The sequence below is a fragment of the Jaculus jaculus genome, chromosome 3, assembly GCF_020740685.1.
Source record: "Jaculus jaculus isolate mJacJac1 chromosome 3, mJacJac1.mat.Y.cur, whole genome shotgun sequence".
Taxonomy (NCBI): Eukaryota; Metazoa; Chordata; class Mammalia; order Rodentia; family Dipodidae; genus Jaculus; species Jaculus jaculus.
Window position 1 is genome coordinate 145,242,124 of NC_059104.1, and position 15,687 is coordinate 145,257,810.

Sequence of the window (15,687 nt, forward strand, 5' to 3'; positions counted from 1 at the left end):
TCAAGGACACTTACAGCTTAAGTAAAGGTGTGGGGACATTTATGAAGGTAATTTTTCCACTCAAGGGACTGGTACAGGCTTGGTACATGCAAGAGTTTGCTCTGTGAATGTTTGCTGAGTGGCAGGAGGAGTGGATAGAATGATTATCTTCAGCGAGTGAATGCATGGATGAACACAGTCCTACATTAGAAGCAGCCTGAGCGGTGGTTTGGCTCAGGATAACTGGCATGGTAGTAGGACGAGGAAAGGGGTTCTTTCATTCTCTATACTCTGACTTCCTATCGATGGGGTTGTATTGTAGTTTCTCTTCAATACTCACTTCCTCTTCTCTGGACACAAATAGCTGATACTTTTATAAAGTACTTAATTGAAAACAAGATTTCATGTGTGTGGTTCAGCAACATTGCCAACTTAGAAATCTTGCACATGGGGAGGGTGGGAAAGTGGGGACTTCTGAAATTTGGTCCTTCTTAAGTTCATTATCTCTTAATAGCCCAAAGAAAGAAGCCTTTGAAACAACACCTTTATTGAGAGCTTTGAGAGTTGATGGCAACAATGTGCTATCCAGTAAGAACCTGTCTTGGGGTTTGAGCACAGGCTGCTTTGTGTTCTACCGTAAGCCAGGCTGGAAGGCAATGAAAAATTACCCCTTGTACACACAATATAGATCCTGGTGAGGCTTGGAGGGCTTTATTAATAACAGTATCTGAAGGCTTATTGGATGTGTGGTTCCCAGTTACTAGATGTGACAGTACAAGGTATATATTAATGACTTAAGAGAACTAACCTGGCTGGTAATTGATCACTAATAAGGGAGACCTGCTTGCATGTAGGCAAAATAAGATTTGGAAAACTCTTTTAGCCAGCCCTGCACGGATGCCTTAAGAGAAGTGATCTGCTAAGTGGGTTATAAATATTTCTTGGAGAACATTTTACAGAACCCATTTTACTAATTTTTTAAGGAATACTTAATGATTTCTAGGAATTCCCAGTTGGTGGTTGCCTTTAATGCTAGCTATGGGGTTCCTTTAAGGATGGGAGAGGGAAAAAATGCACATAGGGAAGGGAATGGAGATAACAAGAGACCAAGACCAAGATGGCAAACAAAAGGAGAAAAACCAAGGTAGAATGGATGAAAAGATCTGTACAAAGAGAGAGAGGAAGAAAATGGGAATGTGGATCAGCAAGGGAAAAGCCAAAATTCTTGATGTACTGGGTTGGCATATAGTAACTGCAGTTGTCCTTATGATTGAGAATGTTTTCCTGAGATGGATGCGATGCTGACAAGCTTTGCACTGGGTTTACACACACAAAGAGTATTTTATACGTGGTCTTCAAATGCCACAGGAAATGAAATAATTCTAGCCATACTGTGATTGCCCACTGATGCAAAGGTGAAATATTTTTTTTCCCTCTTGGCTCTGGGTTAAATATACATGTATGTGTTTTCCTAAATATATTGTATGTATGTTTTCTGTTTTTTTAAAACAAATGGCTTTGAATCTGTTTTAAAAATTTCAATTTTCCATCTGACCCCTTTCCTCTTTGTATTAATGAATTTCACTTAATTGAATTGAATGCCACAACTGACATGTTCATTCTGAATTTGAGCTTCATATTCCCAAGAAGGCATTTTCTCAGTAACACTTAGCAAAGTGATATCTATCAAGCCACTGGTGCAGTTAGAATTTAATTTGCTCTATCAGCTGCCATTGTCATACTACTTAACCTTAAAAAAAGTAATTTTCCTCAAGTGTTCATAATTCCTTTTACATTTCTTTTTTCTAACTGAATGAATTTAATAAACTCTTAAGAGAGAAAAGACTGAGTAAGAGCAAGGTGACAAGGAAGGAATGGGCCTATTTTGTTCCCTTCTTCTCCAGCTCACCTCGTCACCCTACCCAACAGCTTGATGCTAGTATTTTTCCATTGTGAGTTTTTGCTAATGGTAGCTAAGGGTAGCTTAAAGAAGGGAAAGGAGGGCTGGAGAGATGGCTTAGTAGTTAAGCACTTGCCTGTGAAGCCTTAGGACCCTGGTTCGAGGTTCGGTTCCCCAAGACCCACATTAGCCCAGAAGCACAAGGGGGCGCATGCGTCTGGAGTTCGACTGCAGTGGCTGGAAGGCCTGGTGTACTCATTCTCTCTCCCTCTTTCTCTAAATAATAATAGTAATAATAATAAATAAAAAAGGGAAAGGAAGAATGCACTTATGGAAGGGAAATGGAGCTAATAGGAGACCAATAGAGTAAACAAAAGGAGAAAAATCAAGGTCGACTGGATGAGGAAAATAGTACAAAAAGAGAAGAAGAAAATGGGGGGAGTGGAACAGCTGTGAAGAGCCTGAAACATCAGCCCTTCTTCTGCCATCAACCTCAGTCTGCTGCTGTTCCACCCTTGTTAGTTAGGCAACCTGGTGTAGACAGTTTCTATGTTGCTGGGATGAATATTCAACCAGGCAGCTTTATTGGAGGAATGGATTTATGTCAAGCTTAAAGTTCCAGGGGAAGTTTCATCAGTGGCTGAAGAAGTTAGCTGACTTTCACAGATCCAAGCAGAGGGGAAAGCTGCAGCAAGCACAACACTAGTGCCAGCACACACCGCCCACGAGGGCCCAGACTACTCTCTGATGCGTTTGGGCTGGAATAAAATGCATCCCCAAACACACCTTGGTGCTGGACCCCAGGATCCTTCCCCAGTGACACTTCCTCTAGGCAAGCAGCTAAAGATCCAGGATCCAAGTTTAATTTTAACACCTGAGTCAATGGGGGACATAAATTCACATTCAAACCACCCCGTTATGCCCCTGGCTCCCATAGACTGATAACCAAGCCACAATGTAAATGGCATTGAGTCCAAATTTAAAGGTCCTCATAGTCTTTGCCAACCGTTCCCTAACTGCGGATCCTGTAAAATCAAACTAATTTATATACTTTTAACACAATATGATATATAGTAAACAGTTCCATTGCTATAAGGCAGAAACTGGACCAACATAAAATCAATAACTATCAGTAAACATCAAACATGTGCAGTTCAAGTCCTACATTCATATCCAGTAATGACAGTCTCTGGGTTTCCAATTTTCATCCCTCCATCTGGGTTGAGGAGCCATGGAAAACTTCCACATTGAGCCAACAGTGTTTCTTAGTAGCTTTGCATACTCCTGGTATATTCAATACCTCTTTGTGTCTCCATTGAAAATCATGGTCCATCTGCAGCTCCATGAGACTGGCCTTTTCAGCCTTTAAAACAGGAGTATGCTGCTTCCCAGGCCACATCTCAGCAGTGGCTCTTATTTAACTTCAGACAATGTCCTCACTGGCTGTCTAAGGAAATTACCCTGTTTATTTGCTGCATCTTGGCAGTGGCTCCTGGAACCATGTGCGTTTCATGACCCACTTCCATAAATTTTTCATGCACCCACACAAAATGAATAATAACCTTGAAGACAAGGTTATCTTTGAGAATTTTTCCTTTCAGTCATCTTCTTTCAAAATGGTTTGCATTCCTGTTATATGTTCTTTTCTTGGTGGACATCACCTCATGCATCTTTCCATTGTTTCAATGTAAGCACCTTAATGGTAGTACTCTGCTTGGCAATAGCAGCTTCAGTAACCAAAAACCCGTCTCTCCCACTCATTTTAAACTTCCTCAAAGGTTGCAACCTGAAAGCTCATGCCTTTCAGTTCTATATCTTTTGCATAGAACATCAGTCCGTTACTTTCAAATTCAACATTGACCCAATTCTCTGGGCATAGGCAGCAGAATGCAGCCAGCCTTTATGTCAGGAGCCCAGTTACAACAACGTTCTCTGCTGTCTTTCCTTCCATTTGAAGGTTCATAAGCCAACACAATTCTCTCCACTCTTACCATTTTAAACTTTCACCAGAATAGCCCATAAAGTTTGGCTTATCACTCTGTAACACATCTTTTGCTGCACCTACAAAGTCGATACCCATCCCCCCAGAACAAAATTTCCAAAAGAGCAAAGTCCACATGATCAGATTTGTTGCACAATGCCCCACTGTTCTGGCACAAATTTCTGTCATAGGCAATTTCTATTTCTGGGATGACAATCCAACCCAATGCAGTTTTATGGGAAAAAGGGATTTATTTTAGCTTATAGATACAAGGGAAGTTCTATCAATGGTAGAAGAAGCTGGCTCTCTTTCATAAATCCAAGCAGAGAGAGAAACCACCAGCAGCCAGCAAACACCAAAAAGTGGCCAGCCCCCAATTCCTCCAGAACTCATGCTGCTCTCTTACACTTTTTGGCTAGAATCAGATTCGCCCCCAAACATATCTTTGGGCTGGACTCCAGCATCTGCCCCCACCTCCAGCCACAGGGCTGAAGACCCAAGTTACAAGTCTAATTTTAACGCCTGAGTCTATGGTGGACACACATTCACATTCAAACCACCACACAACCCATGCTTCTCTTCCCTAAGTTGTGTGGAGCAGTGCTTCTTAATTATGGGTGATGTCTTTCCTGCCCAAGAAATGTTTGGCAATGTCAAAAGGCAGTTTTGATTATCACCATTGGTCGTTAGGGTGAAGCTAGGGGTAGAGGTCAGATCTCTGGGTTTAAACAGTGTTTACCTAAATTTATGTACACCTAAACATATGAATATGACCTTGTTTTCTTGAAAGTACCTTTGCAGACATAATCAAGTTAAAATGAAATTATACAGGGTTAGTGCCAATTCTAATCCACTAAGTGATGTCCTTGTTTGTATAAAGAGGAAAATTAGACACAAAACACATAAGAACTCATGTTAGAAGCTCCGCATTCCATATAGCCTAACACAGTGACATGAGCATGTAATGTTCCACATTGACCACAAGGGGGCACACATGCCTGGAGTTTATTAGCTGTGGCAGAGGCCCTGGTATGGTCATTCTCTCTCTCTTTTAAAAATAAAATAAAATAAAACACATAATGAAGAGGATCACATGAATGCAGAGGCTCAAATTGGAGTTCTGCAATTACAAATCAGTGAATGTGGACTTTGTCAAGATCCAGCTGAACCTGGAAGAGGCAAGAACCCTTTCCCAGAGACTTTGGTGAATACTGACTAAAGATATTTTGATATTAGACTTTCAGTATCCCAAACTATGACAAAATAAATATTTCTTATTTTAAGCTACCCAATTTATGTGGCAACTAATTCACAGGGAAGTCATATGCCAGGGATAAGCCTTAACATCTTACAAGGTAAAGGGCAGCCACAACCATCAAAGAATGGTGCTGTCTGGAAGGCTGATGATGGTGGTAGTGAGGCCACCATCATTTTTCATAGTGCTTCTTTCTCTCTTAACCCTATTGTGTATACTTTGAGGCACTTATTGTCCTTGTAAATGAACTTGACTCTTAGGGGTTGTTGAGGTTTTGTGGTCTTTGTACATTGATACATATATTAAGAAACATACTTGAAGAGGCATTTGTCTTGCTCTTTAAAACCAAGCAATATATTTATACTTAGAACTTGACTTTTATCTTTGCATAAAGCAACAAAGGCTGTCAATTCAGTGCGATTACATTGTTCTTCCCCTATTCACGGCAGTAGAGCATACCCTGAAGTCTTGAGAGGGTGTTTCTGGGTTGTGATTGATATTGTTAAGGTTTGAGGAGTCCTTTTGTCAATCCAAGAAAGAAGTCTTAATGTGGTTGAAATGTGAAGAAAGATGGTCTATTGGCAAAAGTTCTGGGTTTGAGGGCAGAAAGGTGTTATTTCCATTTATTTGGAAAATTTGTATATCTATAACTTCAATTTGCTGTCTATAAAATAGGAAAATTATGCTTAGTAAATAGAATTATTATGAGGATCAAACAGGATATAGCATAAAGAGCCTAGCAAAGGTATTAAGCAAAACTTTTGTTGGTGTGTGTATTATGCATGTATAAATAGATATGGGCATACCAAAGAAGTGTGGAGGTCAGATGATAACCTGAGAACTTTGGTCCTTGCCTTCCAACTTGTTTGAGAAAGGGTTTCTTCTGTTTTACTGCTGTTAATATGAGTTTACATGGCCTATGAACTTTGGGATTCTCCCATTACCAGAGGCTCATTGGTATTACAGACGGGCATACCACTTGTGTGTGGCTTGCCAAAAGGTTTTGTTGTTTATTCACATGAAAACTGGAACAAATGTGTTGTCCTGTTTTATAAATGTGGCACAGTCTTGATAGGCCACATGTCTAGTAGCAGTAGGAAGCCATTGACTGCTGCTTGGTTTCTGGCATTCCCTTGAAGAATATTAGGTAAAAATGCAGAATAATACTACGTCCATAGAATAAAGAAGATAATAGGCAGTCTTGGGGATCCCATAGAAAACTTTGCTTATTCATTCTCAGAAGTATAACTAACAGAGATAGATTGTGACATTGATAAAATCTGGTGGGAAAAAGTTACTGACCTATGGCCTGGTGATCCAGAAGAGGAAGCCAAACCCTCTCATGAAACACCTGCAAGGATTTGTGTTCTGGCAGATTGTCTATGAGGCTGAACATTCCCTGGTGGGCTGTTCTGTAATGGAGAAATATGCTGATCCATGGGGAATTTTTAATAGAGCACATTAAAGAAAAAGCGCATTAAATGATAAATGCATTTAAACAATGTCTAAGTGAATGTACCTGAGACCAGGATGAGGCCAAATAAAACAAAGCCAATCTTACATTTTTCCTTGCATGAGTTCAAAACATTTTGTTAAAGGATGCCAGACTTATCATATAGGGGATTTATGTTGGGGTCCACGTATAGACAAACAGGGTTTCCTCTTCCACTGGTGGAATGCTAGTCTGCAGGGTGAAGGTAAATCCCAAATTCAGATGAGACTATAATACTTGCCTTTGGAAGGCCTGGGCTTTATCACTTAGAGCATATGGCATCTGTAAAATTGATCATGTGTGGATATTGAGGTATCTTTAGCATACTTTTAAAGAAGCTGATAAAAGATGGGCTCTCCATATTGGTGATCATCATTGGGGACTTTGCCACAATGAATCATAAGCATATATATATATAGGTTGGCTAAATTCTACTTTGTTAAATTAATGGTACTAAGTTAGCTTTGTGTTTCTGTTCATTTACATTAAAATGAATCTCACATAAAATATTGGACATGAAGTTTAGAGAAGTGCTATGGACAAATGGCTTTGCGATCTTTCTCTTTTTAAATTTTTACCTTGTTTTCAAAATGAGGCAGTTAATTTCTATATGAATGGTGATATCAGAATTATTTTTACCCTATCTTCCTTGGCCCTGTAGGATGTTATTCAGTATAGCTTTACTGCTAGGCTTCACAGAAAAGCTGAGTAGGAGAAGTTGGTTATTTGGCAGTAGACTACCTGAAAGCCTTCAGGATCTGCCAAGAAAAGAGTAAGACAGAGTTTCATAGGACTCTATTTGTGAAATTAAATTGGCAGGATCAGGACAATCTGTGGCTTCAATCTACCTTTTTGCCTACAAACAAGGTCCATCAACACAAAGCAATGTTCTGAACTGTGAGGACACAGTTTATTGGCAATCTCTGAGGTCAGCTTGAGGTCAAACTTCATTTACTAATGAAAGCAAAAAAAAAAAAAAAAGAGGACTGTGGAGAACATTAATGAAACCCATTATGATTGCAAAGTGGAAGGTTCTTCCTTGGCAGGAGAATGAAATAAAAGCAATTCTTATTTCTTCGCATTTAGCAAGCTTTGCCAATTATTTTGCAGTGTATGTGACTTTTTATGATAAAAATCATTTGATGGGTAAGGTAAATAATAGAAGTGGCAAAGGGATGCAGGTATAAAAGCTGAATGATCATCTTGTTGAAAGTCTCTGGAATTCAATTTTGAATAGAGGGTAAAAAGAAATAAACAACCCTAGAAGAAAGAATGGATAGGAGATAATACTTCACAACCTAGAAAAATCTAGACTTGGTTGCACCATGGAATTGAAATTAGAAACAAAAGGGTCAGATGACTCCCAAACACTTGAGAGATTAAAGTCATCTAAGAATCAAACCTAACTATGAGGCTTTGTTGTACAATGGGAAACTGCTGCAGTGGAAGCTTCTATAATGAATTCATGTAACTTGACAAATAGCTATCTACCTTTTTCTATCTTGCATGACTCAAGATAATCCATACAATTATATCATAGAGAGAAACTTTAGTTCTAGAGAGATTAGCTCTATCAGAATATTTATGAAACAGGCTATTTTGTTAATACTTAACTTCCTCCAAAAGTTATTTATTTAGGTGTAGGTACTATTTTCCATGGCCCCTGTCTGTTCTTTGTGGGCCATCAAATGGATTATTAAGGTGAAATTCTTCTCATGTAGACATAGGTAAGAAGACACCTCATTTGGGCATCCAGAAGATATAAGGAGGGGTCTGTGGAGGGCCATCACAATAAAATTATCCTGAAGCTTCAGGTGGTTCATAGACACATGTCTGATAGTAGATGAGATGCAAAGGGAAGTTTTTATCTTCCTCATAAGAGTTAGATGAACATGGTCCACATGTTTGTTGTTGAAATTGTCAGAAATGATCTGGCAACCTAATGAGGCTGAAATGGGAGACGATAGTGGGCAGGCAAGCCAGTGGCTGAGTAAAATGAAGTGGATTTACTACCTAGCACATGAAAGATGAAAACAAAGAGGAAGCTATTTTTCAGTACTGTGCATGACTCTGTAAAGTCAGCTAACACTCCTGTCATTGAAGTCTAGTGCATAGGAGTTTAGGTGATATTTTCATTGTGAAAGTCATATTTTCACAGATATCATTCCCCTAACCTCTTGGTTTTATGAATACTTACTTTACATAGCAAAGGAGGTTATGGAACTTAAAATGGTGACATTATCCTGAAATACTAAAGTAGACCTAATCAGGTCATATACACCCTTAAAAGCAGAGAGTTTCCTGTGTCTGAACAACATGTGGTAGGAAAGGAAGCAGAAGTAATGAGGCAGAAAGTGAAGACTAGAAGATTGAAAGCTTGAGTGGACTTTAGTCTGCAGTTGCTAGCCTAAGGATAGAAGAAAGAAGTTGGGAGTTTCTAAGCTCACATCCAGCAAGAATAGAAGCGGGACCTTAGTGCTGTACCAATGAGCCATTGTATTCTTCTCACCTGAAGATGATTGGTTGAGCATTCTCCATCAGATTTACGAATGAAAACCTTGAACAACTGATATCTTTTTTTGACTGATGACACCCTGTCTGGCTTCTAAGCCATGGATATTGATTTAAGCTTCTAAGTTTGTTTAATTGGTTATGACAAAAATAGAAAATGAATACACTCACACATCTATATTTACAAAGATGTATGTATCTAGATTTTTTAAATTATGCATGCATACAAATATCCAAGGAAAAGCATCATATAGAATAAACTAGTGAGGGCTGGATAGATGGCTTAGCAGTTAAGGTGCTTGCCTGTGAAGACCAAGGACCCAGGCTTGATTACCCACTACCCACATAAACCAGACGCAAAAGGTAGCACGTGTGTCTGGAATTTGTTTACAGTGGCTAGAGTCCCTGGCACACCCATTCTCTCTCTCTATCTGCCTCTCTGTCTTTTTCTAATAAGTAACCACATAAATAAAATGTTAAAAATAATATGTTAGAGAAAACTCATAAGACAAATAGATGTAGCCATTTGGTCAAATATTCTGACACCAAGTGCTGATCTATTTGTATGATGCATTTTGACCATTTTTTAACTTCTTTAGTTGAAAATTGGAGAGGAATGGCACACAAGAAATTCTCCCACAATCTGCTTTGGAAGCTTTTCAAACCCATATCTAGACTTCACTCACAACTTTACCAAACTTCACAGCTCTTTCAGAATACTTACATATGTAAATATATACATATATGATTATGCAGAGTATATGCACATATGTAGTTATCATTTCAAGACAGTTTTGTAATAAGCTAAGAATACAAATGGAAATTGGCCCCACTGAAGAACTGTGGTCAACAGGTGGAGGACATGAGAATTTGCTTCTTATCAACATTGGGTCTGATCTTTCCCACATTAATGTCTCATGCAGGCTTTGCTTGCTGGTCCTTCACTATGTTTGGAAAACTCCAGTGAAAATATCTCTTATTCCTTTCTTTTCAAACATTCTGATCATAGCAACTTAATATAATTTTCTTAGGAGGTACTATGAGCCTGCCTGCTTTTTATAATATTTTTATTTTTATTCTTTTATTTGAGAAAGAGAGATACAAAAATAGGGAGATAGAGATAGAGAGATAGAGAGAGAGAATGCCAGGGTCTCCAGCCACTGCAAACAAACTCCAGATGTGTGAAGCCCCTTGTGCATCTGGTTTACCTGGGCTCTGGAGAGTGGAACCTGGGTCCTTTGGCTTTGCAGGCAAGTGCCTTAACTGCAAAGCCATCTCTCCAGCTTATTTTTTTTTTAAAAAAAATATTTTTATTTATTTATTTGAGAAAGAGAGATACATAAATAGGCAGGGAGAGAGAGAGAGAGAGAGAGAGAGAGAGAGAGAGAGAGAGAGAGAGGGAGGGAGAGAGGGAGAGAGGGAGGGAGGGAGGGAGAGAGGGAAGGAGTTAGAGAAAATGCTTGTTTATTTTTTCAGCACCACTTTGGAATGGACAGTCCCCCTTGTCTTCTAGGCTGTATTTGTGCACTTTGCATGCAGTCAACAGAGCTGTATACTGTATTTTAACTATAAGTATGCATAGTGAAAATGCTAATTTATGGTAAGCAAGATATGGATTGACAGGAAGCACTGCAGCAGAGGAATAGGCTCTTGGGTGAGGCTGGGATGGAGGGCTGAGATGGAAATGAGACTGATGAGAATAAAATCAAATACATAGAACTTTGAGGAGTTCAACAACAAGAGAGATTTGTCTAATAACTTGAAGATACCCATTCGGGTTCATATCTAGGAAGATAGAGTGAATATATTTTTCTTTGTTATTAATTAGAGAAAAAAATAGCTCAGGTAATAAAAAAGATTTCCTTGAAGGCTAATGAATGTCCTAAGCTTTGTGAATGTCTCAAATTGTATCAGATGGATTACTCAGCTCCTGTGCTGTGTTCTTTGAATGTGGTCATCCACAAGGACATTTTACACCTGAGAGCTTTACTGGAAAGATTCAAGAAACTGGTTTATAACTCTCTTGTCAAAGGCTTTAAGTCAGAGCAAGAATTAAAGCCAAGTTATTGAGAGCAAATGATAAAGAGCTCCTTTTGGTATTATCCCTGGCATTTACTTTTGTATCCATTTGTGTGGGAAATGATGGGATAGTAAACTGATGTAGATTGTCATTTTGCCTTTGAGATAGCTAAATCCCACAAGGTCACAATTATGTCCAACATTGCACACTTGGCAACGTCTACACCAATTGGTTTTTTACTTTTTTTCTTAAGCCCTAAGGTCCAGTATTATCATCGTATTACTTAACTTTGAACCTTTTTTTTCTCCATGTTTTTTTTTTTTTAATGGGAGAGGGCATGGCAAATAAACATGGTACTATAAGGTTAAACATTAGCAAGAGATGATATTTGAAGACCTAGGGAATGTTTTAGCTATAACCAAAAGAGAAGAAAAACGCCATTTGGGGCATCTTTTATCTTTAGAAGTGTGTTGAGGAGTCTAATAAGGGAAGAATTTGCCCAAATCCCCATGGTCCTGGAAGGCAAAAGCAGGACTAATTTATAGTGGTTATAAGAAAGCAGATATCAATGCGGAGTAAGGGGAACGTACTTCCAATCTGAATAATACAGACTAGAATTAACTAATTTACATGATAATGAATTGCATGTCTTCTGAGATAAATAAGTCAAGGCTGAACAATCATTTGCCAGGGATGCTATACTAAGAATAATAGAATTGGCACAAGAGTAGGAAGGACTTATGCTTATAACCCATATCTTGAAATTCAGTATTCCCTTCAAAATTAAAACTATTCTGCCTGAACTTTACTTTGAATTCCTGGTTATTTATTGATTTCTCTGCTCCATCCAAGTTTTTGTTCCTAGTTTGGGTGAACAAAAGACCTTTTGGTTATAATTTACTAACCAAGGCCCTATCTTCTTTCCATCTCCTTTTATATACTCATCAATTTATATCCCCCACTATTTTACCTTTCTAGCATATTTTTTCAATAGTGCTTTCTTTGCCTCAGCATACCATGCATTTCTTTATATTAAAATGATATTCCTGGGCTGGAGAGATGGCTTAGCAGTTAAAACACTTGCTTGTGAAGCCTAAGGACACTGGTTCGAGGCTTGACTTCCCAGGACCCATGTTAACCAGATGCATAAGGGGGCGCATGCGTCTGGAGTTCGTTTGCAGTGGCTGGAGTGACTGGCACACCCATTCTCTATCTACCTCTATCTGCCTCTTTCTCTGTCTGTCACTCTCAAAATAAATAAATAAATAAATAAACATGATATTCCCTTGCCTGTCCTACTATATACATTCATGTTTATATTTTCAATCTTTTCATTTACCTGCTATTTGTTTATCCTTGGCATTTCTACTTTTCCATCAGTAACATACTTTAATCTCTTGACATATGGTTCAGTTCCCCTTCAGGTTTCTTTGGAGTATACTTACCCAATTAAAAAAAAATGTATGTTATATATACAACATGATATTCTGATGTGTGGAATCATTGTGAAAAATGAGTACTGTCATCAACCTAATTAACATATCTATCACTTCACATAACTATGGTTTTGTAAGAACACTTAAAATGACCTTTTTCAGAAAATTTGAAGGACATAATTTAGGATTACTGATCATATATTAAATCTTTAGAACTCAATCACATCATCCACTCAAACATATATACATTTTTGCCATTACCTCCTGATATTACCCACATTCTGTCCATAGCAGCTGTCATCTTAACTGCTTTTATGAGTTCAAATATCCAAGATTCCATGTGTACATGAGATCACCCACTATTTTCCTTCTGTGTCTTATTTCACTAAATATATCCTCCAGTTGCTAAAAATTGTCACAAAAAGACATTTTCTTGCTTTTAACGGTGGAACAATACTCCATTTTATATATGTATCTAATTTTCTTTATCCTTTCATAAATCACTAGATATTTCTATTACTTCAATATCTTGGATTCCACGGAATAGCATGGGAGTGTAGACAAGACACCAAATTCATTGCCTTTGAGTATATACTCAGAAGTGCATTCAATGGATTATGTGGTAGTTTTGATATTTTGAGGAATGGCCATACCATGTTGTACAATGACTATACCAGCTTCCATCCTCACCACCAGAGTACAGGGGTCTCCTTTTCCTTTGCATACTTACCAAAAATGTGTTGCCACTGTCTTTCGAGAAACCTTTTTATTGGCAGCATGCATACATAAACACAATGTACCATGATCATAATCCCCTCCTGCCACCCTCCTTTATCCTTTCTTCGCCTGTTCCTCTTTCACTGAACTCCTTCTTCTTCCCAACTAGTCTTTCCTTTATTCTGCTCTCATCATGTTTTTTTTTTTTTTCCTGTCTTCACATTATTCAGGTCTTGTGTAGATAACACCATCCACTGTGAGGTCATGGATGTAATGGGCAGGTTGGGTGTGGAAGACAGCATTTTCCAGCATTTCTCCTCATCCTTTTGATCTTAGATGCTTACCGTCATTTTTTTTATAAAGTCATTCTAAAAAGGTACAGTGTGAAGTGCCACTGTGGTTTTCATGTTTACTTCCTGGATGACTACAGAGGCTGACTTTATTTTCATATTCCTGGTGACAATTCATATGTATTATTTTCAGAAAACCTATAAATGTCCTTAGCCCATTTGGCAATTTTTCTAAGGACTTATATTGTGTTCTTTGCTTGTGTTTTGGATACTAGCCACCTATCCAATATATGGATTATAAGTAAATTCTTTCATTTTATAGGCTGAAGCTTCGTTTTGTTGATTCTTTCCTTTATTATATACCAGAGTTTGAGTTTGAATTAATAAACTAATTTTGCTTTAAATAGCTACTTTAGAAGTTATATTTTAAAAAAAGGTTCCTGAAGCCAATATCAGGAATCTTTTACCTGAGTCATTTTATAGTTTCTGGCCTATTTTTAAGCCTTTAGTCACTTTTTATGTTTTTTTTTTTTTCATCCAGTATGAGGAAAAGGGTCCAATTTTGCTTTTCTGCATGTAGACAGCCAGTGCTCCAAGCATTGTTCATTGCAGGGACCGTTTGTTCCCAATTTGTGTTTTGCCCCTAATGATATCAATTGGTTCTAATTACATGGATTTACTTACAAGATCTCTATTCTGTTCTGTCTGATTGGCCAATATGACTTTTTCAAAAAATATTTTATTTACTTATTTATTTAAGAGAGAGAGAGAGAAAGAGAGAGAGAGAGAAGAGAATGGGCACAGCTAGAGCCTCTAGCCACTGCAAAGGAACTCCAGATACATGCACTACCATGTGCATCTGGCTTAGGTGGGTACTGGGGAATTGAATTGGGTCTTTAGGCTTCTCAGGCAAGTGCATTAATGGTTAAGCCATCTATCCAGCTCTCAATATAGCTTTAAAAAATACCATTAATGTACCACTACCTACTACCCATACCAGTTCTGGTTTGACTAATATAGTTTTATAATTGATTAATTCTCAATATGATAGCTCTAACTTTGTTATTAAGATTATTTTTGTTGTTTGTGGCTTTTTATGGTTCCTTGTGAACTTAGGATTTCTTTTCCTACATATGAAAAGAGCATATTTGGATATTAATAGCTATTGCTTTGAATCTTTAGATCATTTGGATAGTGTATACATTTTAACAATATTCATTCCTCTGATCCTGGAACATAGACATTTTCTCAATTAATCTGTGCCTTATTTAATTAATTTGCTTCATCAATGTTTTATAACCTTCAGTGTATATAAGTCTTTGGCTACATTTATTCCTAAATATTTTGAATTTCTGTGCAGATAGCTTATTGCTTGTGTATAGAATTGTCCCTGATGTTTTGTTTTTGAGATTTTAATCCTGTATCTTTATGGAGTCATTTTATTAGTATAACAGGGTTTTTTTGTTGGACTGTGTACAAGCAGAGACTATTTTATTTCTTCCCTTCTGATTTGGATGCTTGTTTATTTGCCTTATTTAATTGTTCTGGCAGGGACTTCTCCTAATATGCTGAATAAAAGTGATGAATGGGAATTCCTGCCTCCTACCACATCTTATAGAGAAAGTTTTCATTTTTCTCCATTGATTATGATGTTACCTGTGGGCTTTTCATCTGTGGCTTTTATTACATGGAGTTAATTTTCCTCTATTCCTGTTTGAGACTTTTTGTTTGTTTGTTTAAAAACCAAGCCATTTAATTGTGTGTTTGAAAGTAAACAATATATGGAACTGGACCTCAGGCTCTACGAATGCTGGAGCTACGGGTCCAAATCGTCGTGTGGTGTTCTGAAGAACTCAGAGGGGTCAGCTCTCAAGGTTGTGGGAGGCAGTGATGGGATGCATTCCATTAAGCAATTTTGTTAATTACCAGAAACAGACCCCAAGACTTAAGATGGGGAAAATTCCACTGCAGGTCTTAGGGCTAAAGGGAGAATATTTCTTGCACAGATACCTGAGCTAACCCAGCTCACAGGAGATGTGAAGCTATGGTGCAATCTCAAGAACAGTCCCTTTGTTGTTCATTTCCACTTGACGCCAAGGGTGACCA

The 15,687-nt window shown here is 38.0% G+C and overlaps 1 protein-coding gene across 1 annotated transcript in view; it reads left to right on the forward strand.

Annotated features, from left to right (window-relative positions):
• Positions 1-15,687, forward strand: part of Agbl1 (AGBL carboxypeptidase 1) — a 763,032-nt gene that overhangs the window by 204,213 nt on the left and 543,132 nt on the right. The window lies entirely within an intron of this gene.